This window comes from Protopterus annectens, chromosome 11.part0 (genome assembly GCF_019279795.1).
Source record: "Protopterus annectens isolate FY-2018-M chromosome 11.part0, PAN1.0, whole genome shotgun sequence".
NCBI classification, from domain to species: domain Eukaryota; kingdom Metazoa; phylum Chordata; order Ceratodontiformes; family Protopteridae; genus Protopterus; species Protopterus annectens.
Window position 1 is genome coordinate 811,218,017 of NC_056745.1, and position 21,166 is coordinate 811,239,182.

A 21,166-nucleotide genomic window follows, 5' to 3' on the forward strand; every position below is an offset into this window, starting at 1 on the left:
GCCCATGGATCTGGCACCAGGCATCTGTTTCTGTAAGGCCCTTTTGTAGAATATCCACATCATTTGGGGATTCAATAATGGTTCCCAGTTTGCAGTCATCTGCGAACTTTGTTAGCCAGAGTCCCTTAGTGTTGGCCTGTACTTCACAGAAGTAGATGCCAAACAAGAGTGGTCCCAGGACTGAACCCTGAGGTACTCCACTTGTCACTTGTCTGGAGCTGGATTTGGAGTCAGCTACTTTTACAGTCTGGGTTCTGTCAGTAAGTCATTTGGCAACCCATCGAGTGACGTAGGGATTTATGCCCAGCTTAGTAAGTTTATCTATGATTCCAGAGTGGGGGATGGTATTGAATGCCTTGGTGAGGTCCATATAGGCTGTGTGGACCTCCTTACCCTTGTCTACAGCTCTGGAGACTGACTCGAAGAAGTCAATCAGATTCAGGAGACAAGATCGGCCCTTCACAAACCCAAACTGGGTGGGGTCCAGTGTTTGAAGGTTGCCAATGTCTTTGTTTATAAGTTCCATGATAATGCATTCCATGCCCTTGCAGATCAGCCTTGTCAGACTGATGGGATGGTAGTTCCCAGGATCCAAGGTGGATCCCCCTTGTGGAGTGGGATAACTGTAGCTGTGCGCCACTCAGTGGGCATGAAGCCTGAGGCGAGGCTATGATTAAACATGACACTTAGGTGAGGTGCCAGTTCATTTTGTAGTTCATGTAGTACACAGCCTGGGATGTCATCTGGTCCCATGGATGCTGTATTCTTAGCTTTGGAGAGTGCAGTTTCTACCTGTGTGGCCGTGATTACCGGAATTTGGCAATCTTTTGGTATTGAGATGGGCCCTTTAGGGGGTGAGAGGGGGGTGAAGTAGGTACTAAATTGATCTGCCAGGATACTGGCAATATCCTTGGGATCAGTATATTTAATGACATTCTGTTGTAGCTCAGAGCAGATCTGAGCATTGCCATTTAGATTCTTGACATAATTATAGAATGCCTTGTGGTTGTCTTTGGAATCTTTGGCAATTTTATTTTCGTAACTAGCTTTTGATGATTTTATGAGGGATCTCGGCTTCTTACTGAGGCTGCTGAGGGAGTTTTTTGCATCCTGGGATTTTTCTCTTTTCTGCAACAGTTTCTTCCTTCTGTTGTATAGGTTTGTTTATAGCAGGGGACCACCAGATTGGCTTCCTTTTTTTGGAGAAGAGCATTTTGGTTCTATTTGGGATGGCACGATCCATGCAAAAGTGGATGTGCTCGTACAGTGTCTTAGTGTAGGATTCTGCAGTCGAATTTTCAGATCCCGTCTTCATGGGTGTTGTGAAGTTTGTCACTTCTGACTTCAGTAGCATGAAGTTGGCTTTGGAGAAGTTTTTTTAAGGAGGTTTCCTTACAGGGGGGTGGGGGTGGAATGTGGATGTCAAGGGTTATTTGCTTATGGTCAGACCTGACCAATGAGGGGGTGACCACTGGTGTGGAGCATCTATCTCCCATGTTGGTAATGACCAGGTCTAGGATATTGGAGCCCCTGATGGGACAATGGATTAGTTGATCCAGGGCATTGGAATTTATGAATTCCAAGAAACGCTGGAAAAAGGAGTTGGTACCTGAGTAGTTTTCCCAGTTAATGGCAGGGTAGTTGAAATCACCCAGTATTAGGGTATTTGGTTGTAGCTTAATATTTTCCAGTATGTTTAGAAAGGTGTAGTGAGAATCTTGGGGCATGGTGGGGGATCTGTAGCAAGCTACAATTTGATTGCAGTCTTACCTAGTGTTAGTTGCACCTGGAGAATTTCAGATGCATTGTGTTGGGCAACTAGCCTGGAGGTGTGAATATCCTTGGTGAATATGGACACTCCTCCAACTTTAGTGTTTCGTTCTTGGTTTTGTGGCAGAAAAGTGTGGTAAGAGTTGTAGCCTGGTATTGCAGGGGTGCTCTCTGGAGCCTTGAACCAGGTCTCAGTTACTGCACAGATATCGATGTTCTCCATTTTTAGGAGTGCCTCGAGAGAGTGCATTTTGAGGTTTAAACTTCTAGCATTGAGTAGCATTACCTTCAGATTTTGCTGCTTGTATCTGTTGCAGTGGTGGTTTTACCCTTTGAACCTTGCCTAAAAAAGGCACTATAGGGGTGGCAAGAGCTTTAGCCAGTAACCTGAATCCCAGGGGTGACAGGTGCAGACCATCTCTGGCAAAGTATCGCAGTTTGTCAGTCATGTCTTCCCAGGCAGACAGATACTGGATTCCCTTTGAATGACACCAGAAGCTTAGCCAATTGTTGAAGTCAATAATTTTGTCCTTATACTGTGATATCATTCTGGGCAAAGGCAGGATGCTACTCAGGGCTAGGGTCATACCTGCTTGGGCCATATGATCCAAGATCTCTTCCATGTCTCTTTTCATGTGGTCCAGGGAGGTACATCTCAAGTCATTCACTCCAGCATGGACAATGACAGAGTCGTATTTGTACTTGTTGTGGAGTGACTTGAGTGCATGCGTTATGTGGCGGATCCTGGCACCCAACAGGTAGCTGACTGTAATTTTCTCCTTGTTCAGTCTGGTGAGTGGGACATCAGTGTGCCTGACTATAGAGTCACCTATGACTAAAGTGTTGGGTACATTGTCTTGCCTTAGGGGCTGTTGGGTGGCATACTGTTGTTGTGAGCTATGTGTCACTTTGGTTGTGACTGGTGTTTGTTTGCATTTCAGCTTTGGAGGCCCTTGTTGCTTGGGCAGGTTAATGTTAAGGGCCTCTGCATATGTGGGTTTAGTGTTGCTATGTGTGGGTGTTGATGGTGTGGGTTTTGAAGGGCTATGAGTTGCTTGAGGTGTAGTGCAGGTGTTAACCTTCTCCTCTTGACTGTCTAGTACAATCTTGGCCAGAGAGAGCTTTGCTTCCAGTTTGGCTATGTAAGTGCATCTCTCGCAGGCTGTAGTGTTGGATGGTAGGAGGCGAGGATTATCTGTGTACATGAGGCAGTTGCCGTGATTGCCCCAGTATGCCCAGATTCACCAGGTGGGCAGGAGAAATCACCGGAAGCTGACCCTTGGACATGCCTGGTTAGGTGCTTTTTTTGTAAAGTTTAAGAGCTGTTTTTCATTACCTTTGCAAGGTACTTTGCAGTTGTAGGCTGTTTAGTGCCTATGATTAATTTCTCCTTATTGACAGGAAGAGTTGTGCTTGTATTAGTTTCAGGCTTCCTAGTGCTTTCCAGCAGGTTCTAGAGCAAGTGCTAGTCACAGGGGTTCAGATTTTAGTGCTACTACTGAGAAACCAGCTAGTTCTAAGGGAAAATTTGAAGAGCACACTTTCTGGCACCTGGAATACTTTAACTGTAGCCTCGCAGTGCTGCACGATGCGAAAAATGTGCAAAACACACACATTTTTAAGCCAGAAAGTTGAAAGGGATAGAAATCGGCCCAAAAAGGCTAATAAAATACAATTTTAGAGTTGGAAACCACTCTTCTAGCATTAGATAGGCAGTACAATGCTCACCAGTCCCACTGGTAAGCAGTAGGACTTCCCTCTACCACAGCAAGGTCTGGATAGCTCTGAACTTCTACCAAAAAGCCAAATAGAAATTTGAAACAGTAAAACCTGATAGGTATTACAGAGTACCCAGCTCTCACCAATTTCTCTACAAAGGCCATAATGCTGACCCTGAAACCATTTCACAAGGCCCCAAGGGATTAAAGGCCTCCACTGCCAAGAATCCACTCCCTGCAGAAAGGGAATCCAGATCTCTAGAAAGGTGGGGTAAAAAGGTATATACCTCGGCCACCCTTGCCATGAGGGCCTTAAATTGTCAGTTTCATATGCTTAAATATCAACAGTACCTGTTATCACAATTAAGGAACAAAATGTCTCAACCTGAACAACCAGATTTAAAGGAGTTACAGGATATGATGCATAGTGCGGAGCAAGTGAGTAAACACACCTTACAATGTGGTTATGATGCCCTAGAGGCTTCCAGTAGAGCGGCTGCTACAGGATCAGTCATTCGCAGACATGCCTGGCTTAGGGAACAAAATTTACCTGATCATGTGAAAGCTAAACTGCTTGATGCTCCTTTACAAAAGGATGTACTATTTGGTACTAATGCTGAGGAGATACTACGGAAAATGGAAGAAAAAGCCAAATCTATGCAAACTGTCAAGGCTTTCTTACAGGTCCAACCACCACGTTTTAGCAGAAATTGGCCTTCAAAAAACTGGTCCTTTCCAGCCACTGACAAGCCCCAAAGAGGTAGATACAGACGCACAAGCGGCAGAGGGCAATCACAAGGATCATATAGAGGCAGACAATGGCAATCTCCAGCACCAAGAGGTGGTGAAGACAGCGCACAACAATACAGGAAGAACCCAATGACTCCCTCATTTCCATGCCAAGCAAGTCTCAGCTGGCAGCACCTTTGGGAGGAAACTAGCATTATTTGCAAGCAATTGGCATATTGTCACAACAGACAAATGGATACTGGACATTATAAACAGAGGCTACAAATTTCAATTTCACACTCTTCCAAAAATGAGAGGCATGCCAAACCTGCCACAAAATCAAAGGGCAGAGGCACAACTGCAAATTTCAAAGCTCCTAAACATGAGAGCTATACAAAGGTACCTACACACCAACAAGGTCAAGGTTTTATTCAAGACTTTTTCTGGTACCAAGAAAAGGAACCGACTGGAGACCCATTTTGGACTTATCCATCCTAAACACATTCCTACTCGTACCAAAATTCAAGATGCTCACATTACAGCAACTTCTTCCCATGCTGGGCAAGGAGTTTTGGCTGGTAACATTGGACCTCAAGGAGGCATACCTGCATGTCCCAATCAGACAAAGCTGCAGAAGATACCTCAGATTTCTTGCAGGTTCAATCCACTATCAATTCTCTGCATTGCCCTTTGGCTTATCTACTGTGCCCAGAGAATTCACAAAGTGCCTGGCATCAGTGATTGCCTACTGCAGACTTCAAGGGATACAAATTTACCCTTATCTGGACGACTGCCTGATCCAAGCAGACAGCAAATGCATACTACTGGAACATCTGGCATATGTGACACGGTTACTGCTTTCTCTGGGATATACCATCAACAAGGAGAAATCAAGGCTAACACCATCTCAGAAAATAACCTTCCTGGGTGCCAACTTGGACACAAACACCCAGATGGCATATCTTACGCCAGAAAAACAAGGGCAACTATCTCAGTACTTCGAAACACTAGAAAAAAGTACCAGGCTTACTGCAAGGAAAATCCTGCAGGCTCTGGGATTCATGGCATCTTGCATTCTTCTAATCCCATGTGCAAAGCTGCATATGAGGAAACTTCAATGGTACCTAAAATCTATGGTCTCAACACAGTCACAGTTTGGAAGCAATTATACCAATAATTCCATGTTTGCAAAAGGAATTTCTATGGTGGGCCCAAGCATGTCAAGTAAACACAGGCCTTCCATTCTGCAAGCCTCAAGCAAAACAAGTCATAACCACAGACGCCTCAGATTACGCCTGGGGGCGACATGAAGGACAGGTGCATTCAGGGCAGATGGTCCCAAAAGGAAAAGCACCTTCACATCAATCAAAAAGAAATGCTAGCAGTAATAAATGCAATTACAGCTTTCAAGGACTTCCTGCATCCAGGACAATTACTGATAAGAACAGACAACACCACAGTAATGTGGTACATAAACAAACAAGGAGGAACACATTCATACCCCTTGTGCAGACTAGCCATGACTCTTTGGAACTTGGCTCTGGAAAGACAAATCGAACTTCAAGCACAGTACTTGCCAGGACTGGAAAACACACTGGCAGACACTCTAAGCAGAAATATGACAGATCCACACGAATGGAAGTTACATCCTCAGGTGTTTACAGAGATAATCCAAGCGTGGAGGCCAGACATAGATCTTTTTGCCTCCCACAGGAACCATCAACTGAAAAAGTTTTGTTCAAGGACCTTTCATCCAAAGGCCTGGAAAGTGGACGCCCTTTCATTCAGTTGGACAGCATGGACAGTTTATGCATTCCCACCTCTGCCCCTTCTGCCCAAGGTGCTTTTGAAAGCAAGAACAGACAAACCGAGGATGATACTGATTGCTCCAGATTGGCCAAGGCAACACTGGTATCCACTCCTGAGGAGCCTAACACATACTCCTCCCTCGTCCCTGCCTCTTCTACTGACTCAGAACAGCTACAAAACTCTTCACAGTCAGCTGAAAACACTCAACCTCGCTGCATGGAAAATTCCTTGACACCACAACAGTCCCTACTCTCCAAGGAGGTGCAGGATGTCATTTTGGAGGCCAGAAGACCATCTACTAGAAAAGCTTACTCCGCAAAATGGAAGCGGTTTTGCTGTTGGAATGAGAAAAGAGGCAAGGACCCTAGAAAATTGAACTTGCCTCAGGTTTTACAGTACCTAGCTGAACTGCTGAACAGTGGACTTTCATTTTCTTCCATAAAATACATGCCTCAGCCATTTCTGCAGAATTCAACACGGATCCTCCTTTATTCTCTCACCCACTCTTACGACAGTTCCTCAGAGGGGCTAAGAATATAAGACCTCCAAGGAAGCAACCAATACCAGCCTGGGACCTTAATTACATACTAGAAAAATTAACATTGCCTCCCTTTGAACCTGCTGCCTCAACAGATCTGCAATATTTGTCCTGGAAAACAGCTTTCCTTCTGGCCATCACTTCAGCTCGTAGGGTTTCTGAACTTCAGGCCCTCATGGCGGTGCAGCCCTTCCTCATCTTCCATCAGGACAGGGTTTCCCTTACCAACCCATCTTTTATGCCAAAGTGGTATCCAGGGTAGCCTTAAATCAAGCCATACACCTACCTACCTTTTATCCTAACCCTCAAAACAAAGGGAGGCTGCTTCACTCTTTAGACATCCATAGGCAGCTACGTTATTATTTGGACAGAACAAAGTCCTTCAGGAAATCAGAACAACTTTTTGTGTCCTATGCCGAAGGGGCTCAAGGAAAACCAGTTACCAAACAGACCATTTCCAAGTGGATTGGCCACTGCATACGGTTTTGTTATTCCTATCATGGGAAATCTGTCCCTACTGGTATCAGATCTCACTCCACCAGGGCCACAGCCACCTCTACAGCCTTCCTCAGAGGTGTTCCTACTAAGGATATTTTGGAGGCAGCCACTTGGAGTTCTGTACATACCTTCACAAAACACTACCACCTGCCCTTATATTCCAGAACAAGAGCAGGCTTTGCCACTGCTGTTTTGCAGGGCATTCTGGCTCAACCCAGTTCCTCATAGTACCTACCACCCTATGCATAGCTTTGGGACTCTACCCATCTGTGATTACTGCAGCTGTATGCACGATGAACATAGTACAGTTTTGTACCTACCATAAATGTAGATGTTCGAGTGCTAATACAGCTGCAGTACAGGTTTCCCTCCCTCCTTCCCCACTTGGTAAAGGCATGGGGCCTAACAACCTCTTCATACCATCTGCCTGGGTTATCCTGCTATGTTTTATTTGCTTGCTTACACTGATTTTGCATTACATTGCATTGCTTGCATATGTAGATAAGCCTTATTTATGTATTGCCTTTCTTTTGGGGGCACCTGACATCTGGGGCAAGAAAGACTGAAGAACATGATGTCGGCTGTGTCTTATATACTCTGGCCTAACTGACGTCAGAAGAGTAAGCGACGACAACCGACGCCGGACCAAGACTTTGGAACTCGGCCGACCGAGGGACCGCCTGACGGCTGAAAACCCATCTGTGATTACTGCAGCTGTATTAGCACTCGAACATCTACATTTATGGTAGGTACAAAACTGTACTTTTGTCACTTCTGACTTCAGTAGCATGAAGTTGGCTTTGGAGAAGTTTTTTAAGGAGGTTTCCTTACAGGGGGGTGGGGGTGGAATGTGGATGTCAAGGGTTATTTGCTTATGGTCAGACCTGACCAATGAGGGGTGACCACTGGTGTGGAGCATCTATCTCCCATGTTGGTAATGACCAGGTCTAGGATATTGGAGCCCCTGATGGGACAATGGATTAGTTGATCCAGGGCATTGGAATTTATGAATTCCAAGAAACGCTGGAAAAAGGAGTTGGTACCTGAGTAGTTTTCCCAGTTAATGGCAGGGTAGTTGAAATCACCCAGTATTAGGGTATTTGGTTGTAGCGTAATATTTTCCAGTATGTTTAGAAAGGTGTAGTGAGAATCTTGGGGCATGGTGGGGGATCTGTAGCAAGCTACAATTTGGATTGCAGTCTTACCTAGTGTTAGTTGCACCTGGAGAATTTCAGATGCATTGTGTTGGGCAACTAGCCTGGAGGTGTGAATATCCTTGGTGAATATAGACACTCCTCCAACTTTAGTGTTTCGGTCTTGGTTTTGTGGCCGAAAAGTGTGGTAAGAGTTGTAGCCTGGTATTGCAGGGGTGCTCTCTGGAGCCTTGAACCAGGTCTCAGTTACTGCACAGATATCGATGTTCTCCATTTTTAGGAGTGCCTCGAGAGAGTGCATTTTGAGGTTTAGACTTCTAGCATTGAGTAGCATTACCTTCAGATTTTGCTGCTTGTATCTGTTGCAGTGGTGGTTTTACCCTTTGATCCTTGCCTAAAAAAGGCACTATAGGGGTGGCAAGAGCTTTAGCCAGTAACCTGAATCCCAGGGGTGACAGGTGCAGACCATCTCTGGCAAAGCATCGTGGTTTGTCAGTCATGTCTTCCCAGGCAGACAGATACTGGATTCCCTTTGAATGACACCAGAAGCTTAGCCAATTGTTGAAGTCAATAATTTTGTCCTTATACTGTGATATCATTCTGGGCAAAGGCAGGATGCTACTCAGGGCTAGGGTCATACCTGCTTGGGCCATATGATCCAAGATCTCTTCCATGTCTCTTTTCATGTGGTCCAGGGAGGTACATCTCAAGTCATTCACTCCAGCATGGACAATGACAGAGTCGTATTTGTACTTGTTGTGGAGTGACTTGAGTGCATGCGTTATGTGGTGGATCCTGGCACCCAACAGGTAGCTGACTGTAATTTTCTCCTTGTTCAGTCTGGTGAGTGGGACATCAGTGTGCCTGACTATAGAGTCACCTATGACTAAAGTGTTGGGTGCATTGTCTTGCCTTAGTGGCTGTTGTTGGGTGGCACACTGGTGTTTTGAGCTATGTGTCACTTTGGTTGTGACTGGTGTTTGTTTGCATTTCAGCTTTGGAGGTCCTTGTTGCTTGGGCAGGTTAATGTTAAGGGCCTCTGCATATGTGGGTATAGTGTTGCTATGTGTGGGTGTTGATGGTGTGGGTTTTGAAGGGCTATGAGTTGCTTGAGGTGTAGTGCAGGTGTTAACCTTCTCCTCTTGACTGTCTAGTACAATCTTGGCCGGAGAGAGCTTTGCTTCCAGTTTGGCTATGTAAGTGCATCTCTCGCAGGCTGTAGTGTTGGGTGGTAGGAGGCGAGGATTATCTGTGTACATGAGGCAGTTGCCGCATTGCCCCAGTATGCCCAGATTCACCAGGTGGGCAGGAGAAATCACCGGAAGCTGACCCTTGGACATGCCTGGTTAGGTGCTTTTTTTGTAAAGTTTAAGAGCTGTTTTTCCTTACCTTTGCAAGGTACTTTGCAGTTGTAGGCTGTTTAGTGCCTATGATTAATTTCTCCTTATTGACAGGAAGAGTTGTGCTTGTATTAGTTTCAGGCTTCCTAGTGCTTTCCAGCAGGTTCTAGAGCAAGTGCTAGTCACAGGGGTTCAGATTTTAGTGCTACTACTGAGAAACCAGCTAGTTCTAAGGGAAAATTTGAAGAGCAGACTTTCTGGCACCTGGAATAGTTTAACTGTAGCCTCGCAGTGCTGCACGATGCGAAAAATGTGCAAAACACACATGTTTTTAAGCCAGAAAGTTGAAAGGGATAGAAATCGGCCCAAAAAGGCTAATAAAATACAATTTTAGAGTTGGAAACCACTCTTCTAGCATTAGATAGGCAGTACAATGCTCACCAGTCCCACTGGTAAGCAGTAGGACTTCCCTCTACCACAGCAAGGTCTGGATAGCTCTGAACATAGAAAATAAAGTCCTGAGACAAGCAAAGCCTGGGATATGGACTGGCTAGGAAAGGTGGGAAACGAGCAAACAAGATAGTATTTTTTTCTTTTTTGTTGAAACAGGCTAAACAATGCAATAATACAGTAAATAAACACAGAAAAGGCTAACACACTTGAGTGTGTAGTCCTAAACAGTAAATGCAATTAAAACTCTACAAAATTAGCAATTTAAAACTTTTTAAACTTTTATTTAAACTAAGTTTTTAAACTTTTTAAACTTATATTTATGAAGTTGTTAATGTGTGCAATATTCAGTAAAGGCATTCTCCCAGTGATATTATGAATAGGTATTTACACCATACATTGCCCTTCTTCTTCTACTAGGGAAAACCTTGAATAAAAGTCCTGTCCTGTCTCTGAAAGGGCATTGAATGAAGAGACAGAATGTGATGAGCTGGATTTTTCAGGGTGTGTAGATGTTGTCTTAGATGTGGAAGAGTACAAAATTGTACGGTGTATCCCAAGGTGATCATTTCTGTTACCTGTTTGTCTGGGGATACAAGATATCAATTATTTATAAAAACAGAAAACCTTCCTTCTATGTTTTGGAGTTGTAGGACAGAGGTTCACGATAATGTTTTACTTCACAGTATGGAACTGGAAACAAACTGCCTTTGCTTTTCAAGAAATTTGCTTTGTCTGCTGTTGTTTTCCTTCTCTTGGTTGCTGTTGCAACTTTTGGGGAAGGGGTTAGCATAATGATTAAGGGCTTTACCTCACAGATAACAGGGTGTAATTATGACCTCTGGCTATTGGTTAGACTCGTATTTGCCTAGGAAAGGGCTTCTTTTTCTTATCTTGCTGTTCTTTTGCTGATTTCTTTGCTAGGGACAGGACTTGGAAATGTAATTTCAAACATACTTTGCAAATAGGAATTGAAACATTTACACTCCATTTTCCATAGTCTTGTTTTCCACCAACTGTTTTAATTATTTTTTTGAGGGAGGATCACACAAAAACATTTCATCCACATGAACATGCAGCAAATAACTATTAATGTATTGTGGGAAAGGATGGGTCTTTCAGCATGTAGCTCTATGTAAAACGTTACCAATATCTGACAGCCCATAACTCTGCCTTGTCCACATGCTGTGCTAAAATTATTATTGCTGTCATTCATTTAAGCATCCTGACTACCTTGTTCTACACCTTCCTTTTGACTGACGATCTCAGCCTCATTCTGTACCACATATAGCTGACATTTAATGGACCTAAAGTAGCTTAGCTATGCATTTGTTTTCCAAACTTGTTTAAAGAGCTATGCTGTCTATGGTTACAAAGAGTACTTAATGAAGCTTTTTTTTCTTTTTTGAACCCTTAGGAGTTGAGCAGCCTATAACGTCAGAGTCAGTCATTGCGATTTTATACAGAAAATCACTTCTCCCCTTCACAGTTTAACATTTAACAGGATATTTTGGTAGAAATGGCTGGCAATCGAATTAAAAAAACATTATGAGAAGCTGTATTGAAATAAATTAGTATTAGATTATAACTTCTGCATTGGTTTCCATCAGTTTAGCATATCTTATCATGAGTGAGAATAATATGCCATATTTTTTTTCCCTAAAGTTTAATGTATCACTGGGAGAAACATCTCCTAAAACAGAGTTGGAAGAAGCAGTGTCATCTGTGCTGGAGTGTGTATTAAGGCCAATAGAAGCTCTCAGTTTGATCTGAATAAGCCTAGATCTCATCAGGTTCATCCCAAATGGATGAAAGAGAAAAAATGGAGCTCATTTTCCTGTTCTTCTTCTTTGTAGCACAAGAAGTTTGTTGAAATCACCATAGCCTGCTATACATGTGTAAACCTGCCATAATCAAATGTAATAGCCTCTAGGAGATTGACACCTGACCTCTGGATACCTTAACATTGGAGGTCTAAGTGTTAGACATCCACTCCTACAAATAAGATGGACCTCCAATGGCCAGTACTCAGCTCTTGGATGCATGCACTACTATAGAAGGAATGTGGATGAAATTCATAGGATATTTGGGGACATATTGGGAGGTAGGACAAGGGTTTGTCTTGGTCCAGACATTACACCCCAAATATCTGAGATGAGATAAGGTCTTTTCAAAATCATGACTCCTTCATCTTCAGGTACCATTATAATTTGCAATTTCTATTATCAGAGGGGCCTGTTCACATACCATTTATCCTTATCCCTAGCTCTATATCACACCTAATAAGGCAGTAGAGCACACAACAGAAAGTTGTATTCAGAATACAGCTCATCAGTATGCCCCCAGAACCTGTGTCACCATTTTCCTACAGCATGTTTTTCCTTTTTTCTGAATGGACAGTAGTACAGAAAGGAAACAAGCTGCACCTCTTCAGACGTCTGCATCTGTGTCCCTGTGCCATGCTGTGCCGGTGCAAATACTTTCATATATATTATCAGGTAATGCCTGGTTTGCAACAACACTGCAGTCCAATAGTATACAAACAGCACACCTCAGAATCACTGTTAAAAGTACAACAACGATCAATGCTTCAGTTTAGGGATTTTCAAAAATCTGCATGGAAAACATGGATGTGCTAGCATACTCCTCGACTTTACATTTTTTTAGTTTTAATGAATTAATTATGCATGCTGCACTAATTGTTTCAAGCACATAGCATATTTGCAATGCACAACACAGTTATCTGATCTGCAGAATCATATTATCTGTGTACTCTGTGGGCAGAGGTGTCTAAGAAGAAATATGCAAAAAGCAAACAGAAATCTGGGAAAGCAAACACCCCATGGGAGCATTTGGTGTGGGAAGTGATAGATCACTGTGGAAACAAATAATAAGTTATTTTTGCTCATTCAGTTCACATGCATGCATAGTTACGCGCATGTGCAAAAGATGGACTTTCCAGCCTAGGACACAGTAAACCTCAATGACTCCATGGCTACTGTCCCCATTTTTAAAGAATGCAACACCGTCGATCATTTGAACATGTGAAACATTCAAACTTCATCAGAATCTTGTTCATTCAACAGCAATAGAATATTGATCCACCATGCTACAGCTGCAGATATTTTAAAGTCAGCTGTCTTTAGGAGCAACATGACAAAAAGAGCAAAGTGACTTGAACAGTCACTGACTTTGATTATTTTTCTTTCTAAGTATTCTAATTATTAAAGACACTGCTAGAACTCCTTTGCCTGATATATGACATAGGTTTCTTTGGCCTTTTATGATGTACAAGGATATTCAGTAAGTAAGTGGTAGAGAAAATAAGTGCACGTGAATTTTTTTTGTCAGGAGATACTACATTTGATTTAATATAAATGGATTAGAACTAATACAAGAAAAACAATAATAGTAATAACATAAATATACTTAGAAAATGTTTGTATTTGTCATGGTTTGTTAGCATGCATTTAGGGTTAGTGATATCATGAAAGATGCAAAGGAAACCCTGAGTGAGTTTTATGCCAGCAAAATTATACTATGGAGTGGTGATACACTACCTCTATAAAGCTATAAAGTGTGACAATAGTCTGATTATGACTATATTATGGTGTTTTATAAATTTTATTAACAATGCTATGACACAGAATGACAACATAGCTCTCAACCAGTTGGGGACAACTCCAGAAATAATCAGGAACAAACTATTAGTATTATTAACTTCAGACATTGGCAATGTAAGAGAATGTGAATTAATATACATTTTCTGAAGTAAAAGAAGTCTATAACTCTAATTATTGCCATTATTTATTAAGTGTAGTTCACCAACTTTACTCGAAAAATCAGTAGTTTTAGGAACAATTAAGAAGGACAGAGCTAAAATTTGAGTCAACCGCATAGAAAAAAATGGGAATTGTGGGAAAAGTATATGCAGGAATGAGGTTTAAGCGGCAGGATTTGAATGAGCTCTATAATGCTTAACTGCCAGTGACTAGAATGTTTATAAGTGATTAGTAATGTTTACAACTACAGTTGTTTCAAAGGTGTCTGTGATATAATTTTTTTACAACTAAAGTGATTTCATTTTGTATGTTTTTCATTTATATAAATGTAAGATTGCCTTTGTCACATGTGGAAATTTAATAAAGATGTTGGAAAAAAAATATCATGGATGTCTCTGAAAGTCAGGAACAGCTGAGAGGTATGAATGACAATATTAATGCAATAATATGTCACTTATGATCATGCAAAGGTCAGAATGTATCAAACACTAGTCTTTTCTGACAGTGCTTTTATTCAACGAAACATTAGTCACTACATTTGTCTGTCATTCTTATGTCTGTCTGTCTGTTTGTTGGTCTAATTCATCATTCAAACTTTCTCAGTATAGGAAATCAGAAGAAACCAGATCATAACTCTATAGTGCATGAAGTTGTATTAACTCCATGTACCGTTAGTTACAAAAGAAAAAAAAAAGCAAAGTATAAAGTACTTAGTGAGTGCAGTTACTGTTGATTGTCATACTGCAGAAGTGTATTACATGTTTATTTTTTTCCTGATTTTGGAGCATGATCGCAGCATTCCATGCACTAAAATTGTATGAAACATATTTGCCGTCAGAATAATTGTACTGCAGCATAAACGTAACTTTAATTACATAGATTGAATTTCTCACTAAGTCATTAGCACATTGTTCTGCATAACAGAAAAAAAGTGCTAATATACCATTTAACAAAAGTATCTGTTCTAATTATTGTTGAAGTAAATATACACGGACATTAAACATTAATGTATTATAGTGTTTCCCCATTTATATCCAATTGTGATCTGTGTTTTTGTAGCTATGTGAGATAACATTACAGACATGCAGTCCCAAGTAAACAGAATGAGCAACATTTCAACAGCAAATGACAGGGATAACCTCAGCGAGCTTTGGATAATTCAACTGTATTGTGGAAATATACTACCTCTTATGAGAAATATATTTTTTTGCATTTTTCTAAGTTGTTTTATTTATTTATTTATTTTTTTTGTAAAAACTACTTTTTTCATTCTTTGAGCTGTAGTTTCCAAATACAGATTATGGGAAAAAGTATATACTGCTCTTTGTTGTATCAGGTGTACCTTACTCTCTAAACAAATTCAGTGACTTGTTTGGGTTTGCATACTGCTTTCTGCTGAACCCAGGTTGTCTTACCATCTAAATAGGTACACAGGCTATTTTACAGTCTTTGCTTCATTGCATAAACCTGTGTTTTCTATTCTTATTAAAGTCACCTTGTCTACCAGAATGCCTCATTTTGGAAATTAATATATACTGTTGCTATTAACATTTCCACACAAGCAATTATTTGCATTTCAGTGTAGGAAACTTTTGATATAGTAATTATATGTAAAGCAATGGTTGATTCCTTGCATGTCATCATTTTAGGGTATAGAACACAAGCTAAAAATTAATGGGACACTGATAATACAGAGAAATGACATACATGTTTTCTGAAGAGCAAAGAGAAATTAAATAAAATATGAAAATATGCCTAAAAATAGAGTATTATGCTATTGTCAGATGTTCATACAATTTGTTTGCTGTAACAGAAGTATCTAAATGCATACAGATGCAATCAAAATGGCATTTCTTCATATCAGATAGGAACTTTGGGGTTGTCGTAATATAGGAGAGATGTGTCTTTGAGCGGTGGTGACCTCAAACTAAATTATATTAGCAGAGTATGTGACTTACCTCTCAATTGTCCTTGATTTTTAAGAAGCATCCCTGATTTTGGCTTAAAACTGTGCTCTGCCCCTCTTAAAACTGATGACTTCCTTAGAAAAGTTTATGTAGTGCAGTCGATAAGCAATTTTATTTATTATGGATACAGACTTATGTACTTCAGAAAAGGCAGTTTAATTGATGCACTTCTATTGTGTTAACTTTCTATGACAGTAACAGCAATATTTTAAAAGTTTTCCTTATTTGGGGTCTTTGTCTCTAATTCCTTTTTGGCTTTGTCTGGAGGCAAGACTTTAAGACCATATGATGGGTGAGGTTTTGTATATTTTGTCCTGATTCTGTTACTTTCAAGGACGTAGTACTTGTACTTAAAAGAACTGATTTACACAGAGTATCATCACTCACCCCTTTTTTCCCATTTTCACATTAATCAATGTGACTAAATCACTTATAGCCAATGGTTATATCACCAGGTGGCTAGTGCTTCTGCTTCTTTCGGCATTTCCTGGTTAGGGGTTGCCACAGTGGATCACCTGTCCGCTCATGATTGGCAATGGAGTTTTACGGTGTCAAGTTGCCAGCCCGGCACCCAACCTTCCACAGAAGGAACACACATGCACACCTAGGGCCAATTTAGTGTGTCCAGTCCACCTACAGCATGTCTTTGGGATGTGGGAGGAAACTGGAGCACCCAGAGGAAACCCACATGACCACAGGGAGGACATGCAGACTCCGCACAGAAGGCACCCCAGCCAAAGATCGAACTGGAGAACCCCTTGCTGTGAGGCAGCATCGCTAACCGCTGCACCACTGCAGCCGCCCACCAGGTGGCTAGTGCTATCAACATATAATTCAGAAATATGTGTGTGTTATACAAAATAGTGACTACAGGCTTAGCTGACTAGTAGGTTAAGTGCTGGAAAAAATCAACTGTGTTATAGTGACCTCAAAGGTGTGCAAGTGTAGAAAGGGTGATCACACAACTGATGGCAGAGCAGTCAGAACTACATGAATGGGTAGTGATTTGTGTTGGTCCACAGAATGTAAATGTTGTGGTTTTAGGGTTAGTTGTTTTGCATTTCAGTCAGGAATTAGTAAATGTGTGTTAACAGAAATGCTGTTATTGTAACTAGTGTGTAAGTATATAACTGCAATGTTTTCATTTACTCTGATTTGTGGCATTTGTGAGATTTTGGCTGTGCCCTTTATTCTTGAGTCACTAATTTGGCGGGCATAAAAGCATTGGCTAAGGCAAAGAGGGAGACACTGATACACAGGGGCATATGGAAAATCACAGTATAGCAGGGATTGGGAATATACTCTTTCCTTGTTGTTGAGTGATCCCATAAATTAGGGGATATGGGATGCACAGTCCCCACATGGAGGTGCAGGGAGTTTTCTTTCTAGCAAAACAATGCTAGAAATAGATTTTCTGCATTTGTTATAGTATGGCAATGCGGTAGTATTGTTGTTGATAGTGGCTTATTTCTGTTTCAGTTTTATTTTTAGTTAGTTTAGTCTGCAGTTGTTCTTTAGTGTTTGCAGTTTAGTAGTCACTCTTTTTCATTCACATGTATAAATCCACACATGCACACACACACACACACACACACACACACACACACACACACACACACACACACACACACACACTTTGGCAGAAATATCAATGGATGAATCAGTCTGATGATTCCTGCTTTAATGAATGTCTCCTTGCACAGCAATGAATGCAACACATCTGTTTATCTATCTATCTATCTATCTATCTATCTATCTATCTATCTATCTATCTGTATCTATCTCTATTGCATATCTATTAAGAAAAACAAATAAAATAGAAATGAAAAACTAGAAAAAGTCCATTATCTAGAGATAATAAAGATGGCAGAAAGATGGGACAAAGTTATATCTAGTGCCAACACTTTGCACTCTTTATCTAGTCATCTTTAATTTCATCACTTTAATTATTATCAGTTACTATTAGAAACTTTAATAATAATCTCACCAGTCAAATAAAGCAAAGAAATAAGAGAATTTGACTTCCTGATCAATAAAATGTAATGTTTGCTTAGTAAACTGGTGCTGCTAACAAACATTTCTGCTTTTTACACTCATCAGTTTCAATATCTCATAAAAAAACAAGCAGAAACTTTGAAGTGTGGAGGGTGTGAAGTTCACTCCTTGAAATATGTTATGCACCTAGTTCATATCTTGTAATATCTCATAAAAACACACAGCTTGAATAAACACCAATTTCCAAATAGCTTTCTTGTTTTGTGCCATTACTGAAATACTTGCAGACATCCCCAGCAACAATGAAAGAAATCAATCAGAAAATGGACGTCATACCGACATGAATGCCTACTTGGAAACAACCTGTTGTGTAATGAATAGCATAAAATAATTCTACCTTATTTAAAGTGCTATACAAGGTGCCATAATACACAAATATATTCTTAAACTAAGCAGTCATTTTTAAATATATTGCTTCCAAGTCTATTGATCCATTTTCTTTTGTTTTATGTGAATAGACTTGAAGCCCCTTATAAACAAATGGTAACAATTTATTTTTATAAATATCCAGACATGAAAATGACATACCATTATTTTTTGCCTTATAAGGATCCTCCCTGATTATAAATATCTTTTGCTATGGTTTTGAATTTAGCTCATTTATGGGGGTGATTTTGTGGTGTCTGTCAAAATTAACAAAATAATGGTGCAGAAGTAATTTACTGTGAAGTTATGCCAAGATGTAGAAAACAAAGAAGCAATGACTGGAGGTCCTGGAAATACAAATTATACTGACTGAGAATAATATTATTGCCAATAACTTTCTATACCTTCTGTTTGTTTCTGCTATGATACACATATTTCTACAATCCAGAGGAATGGCAACAGAGAAAAATAATGCTCAAAACATAGAAGTATGTAAAATTAACTTTAAGTGCTTTTTGCAGGGGGCAAGCCCCCCTCCATCCCACCAATGCAATGGCAAGTCTCCCCCCTAACTTAAATATACCAAGTCCATGATCACATTAAATTGAAGAAGGGAGAAATCTCCCAAAATAAGTTAATCATTGCTGGCACATACTTGGAAGTCACACCCGCAGTGATTTCCTGTGGAAAACAGAGATCAAGGTTATGTTCTGAGCATTAATGTTTTTCTTTAGTCTACTGATGTTTAAGGAAGTTCACCTCGATCATCTATAGAAGAGCCCTGCATTTATTGTGAACATATGATCATAGATACTTGGCAGTTCATTAATGATGCTTGTAAAAGGCACATTATGTCTTTTGTTTCTTCTGTTGACTGCACTGATCAATGTATGCTGATTTGCAAACATATATGGCATATCCCTCACTTCTGTGCCATTCCTGAGCAAACTATGCAGGCACCTTTAGTCTCACTCCTTTTTCCACCACTCCTTGTTTGCATAATAACAATGCTGACTGCCATTTTTGACAGCAACACTTGCAGCTCTCCTATCTTCTCAAGCTGATTCCTTCCACTGCACAATTATGCTATCTAGTCCTGTTTAGAGGATTCCTTTTTTGCTCCTCGCCTATGGTGTGTTTTCTTATCCTTTAGTCCATTGCATATGTGTACCTTTTTTTGCATCTGTAACACACCCTTCCCCTTCTGTCCCAGTTTAAAAGTTGAGCTGTTGAGATGTACCTGTCCAACAGTAGGCAAAAAGTTCCATCATACTGTCTTGTCCAGCAATAGCTGCCACTTTAATGCTTGTTATTCAGTAGGATGTCACAAGCCACAAAGCTCATTCTGTACGTAAACTGCATGTATTTTAATGTAGTACAAAATAGTCACAGATGACTGCATAAATCATTACATTTTGTAAATCTTAACTGTCTCATTTTTTTTCATACAGTATAATGCAGCAGACGTGATATAAAATTGCTGATGAGAAGAGTTTTATAAATGCCATTCAATGGAACTTTCTAACAAAAGTTTTTGTGTGTGTGTGTGTGTGTGTGTGTGTGTGTGTGTGTGTGTGTGTGTGTGTGTGTGTGTGTGTGTATGTGAGTGAGGATAATTGTTTGTGGAAGGCAAAGGCCAACTCTTCATTTCAAGGGACTATACTGCTTGCACCCCAAAACTTCATATACTCATCTTTGACATTACTTCACTTTGGAGTGCAAACAATTTCTTCCTTATACTGACCTTTGCCAATAAATGCACAAGGTCTGAATTTGTAGTATCATACAGATTTAGGCCTTGGCCATATATTGGAATATACCCTTTCCATAAATACAAAAGAAGTTATTTTGTTTGATTGTTTGCTACAAGTAACCAAATGACTAAATAAATTATGCTGTTATTTCTGATGTATATTTGATAGGCAAATATGCCTTTTCCTTGAGATTTTGTGATCTTAATATATATATATATATATATATATATATATATATATATATATATATATATATATGTGTGTGTGTGTGTGTGTGTGTATGTATATATTATAATGCCCACTACTGCTAATAATACATGATGGTTACGAATATGCTTGTCCCCATGCTGGGCCAGTAATCAAGGAGCCTGAATCCTCACCACTGACACTGGAGAGGGAAGTACACTTGGAATACAAATGGATCCACTCAGTATTTCCATATGCAGACCTCTATGCATCAAGTACAATTTCTCTTAAGAGCACACACGGAACACACTCAGTCTGGGGTCTGGATGTCTCTTTATCTGTCTCTGTCCAGGTCCCCAATAAGACTCCCCACTGGTACAGATATAGGGTTAGGTCTTTAGTCGAGTGTCCAAATCAAGTCCTCCAGCACACTCTCTGTAAACCCACTGCTCCAAGTCCCTGCCACAAGTAGCTGACACACGCACTCTTTAAAATTTAATTTTCACACACATACACACCTAGGTAAGGCTGGCACAGATTATCTGCTCTATCAGCTTTGCCCAGACTATAAGGTAGATTCACTACCACCAGTCAGTTATTGTAGGACTCTTACAAAGGGTATCCAATTATACTGTGTAATATTAATACTAATACAAATAGTAGCAGTTCTCTAAGATGGCTAGGCCATCTGGAGTGGCCCACACAGTGTCACCAAATAAATATAAGTACTCTCAAAGGTTAGATACTCCATACAAGGACCAGCCACAATTCTTCTTCTTCTTCTTCTTCTTTCGGCTTTATCCCGGATCACCTGTCCGCACATTGAATGGCAGTGGAGTTTTACAGTGTCGAGTTGCCAGCCCGGTGCCCAACCTTCCACAGAAGGCACACTCACACGCACACCTAGGGCCAATTTAGAGTGTCCAATCCACCTGCAGCATGTCTTTGGGATGTGGGAGGAAACCGAGCACCGGAGAGGCGACCACAGGAGGACATGCAGACTCCGCACAGAAGGCACCCCAGCCGAGGATCGAACCGGAGAACCTCTTG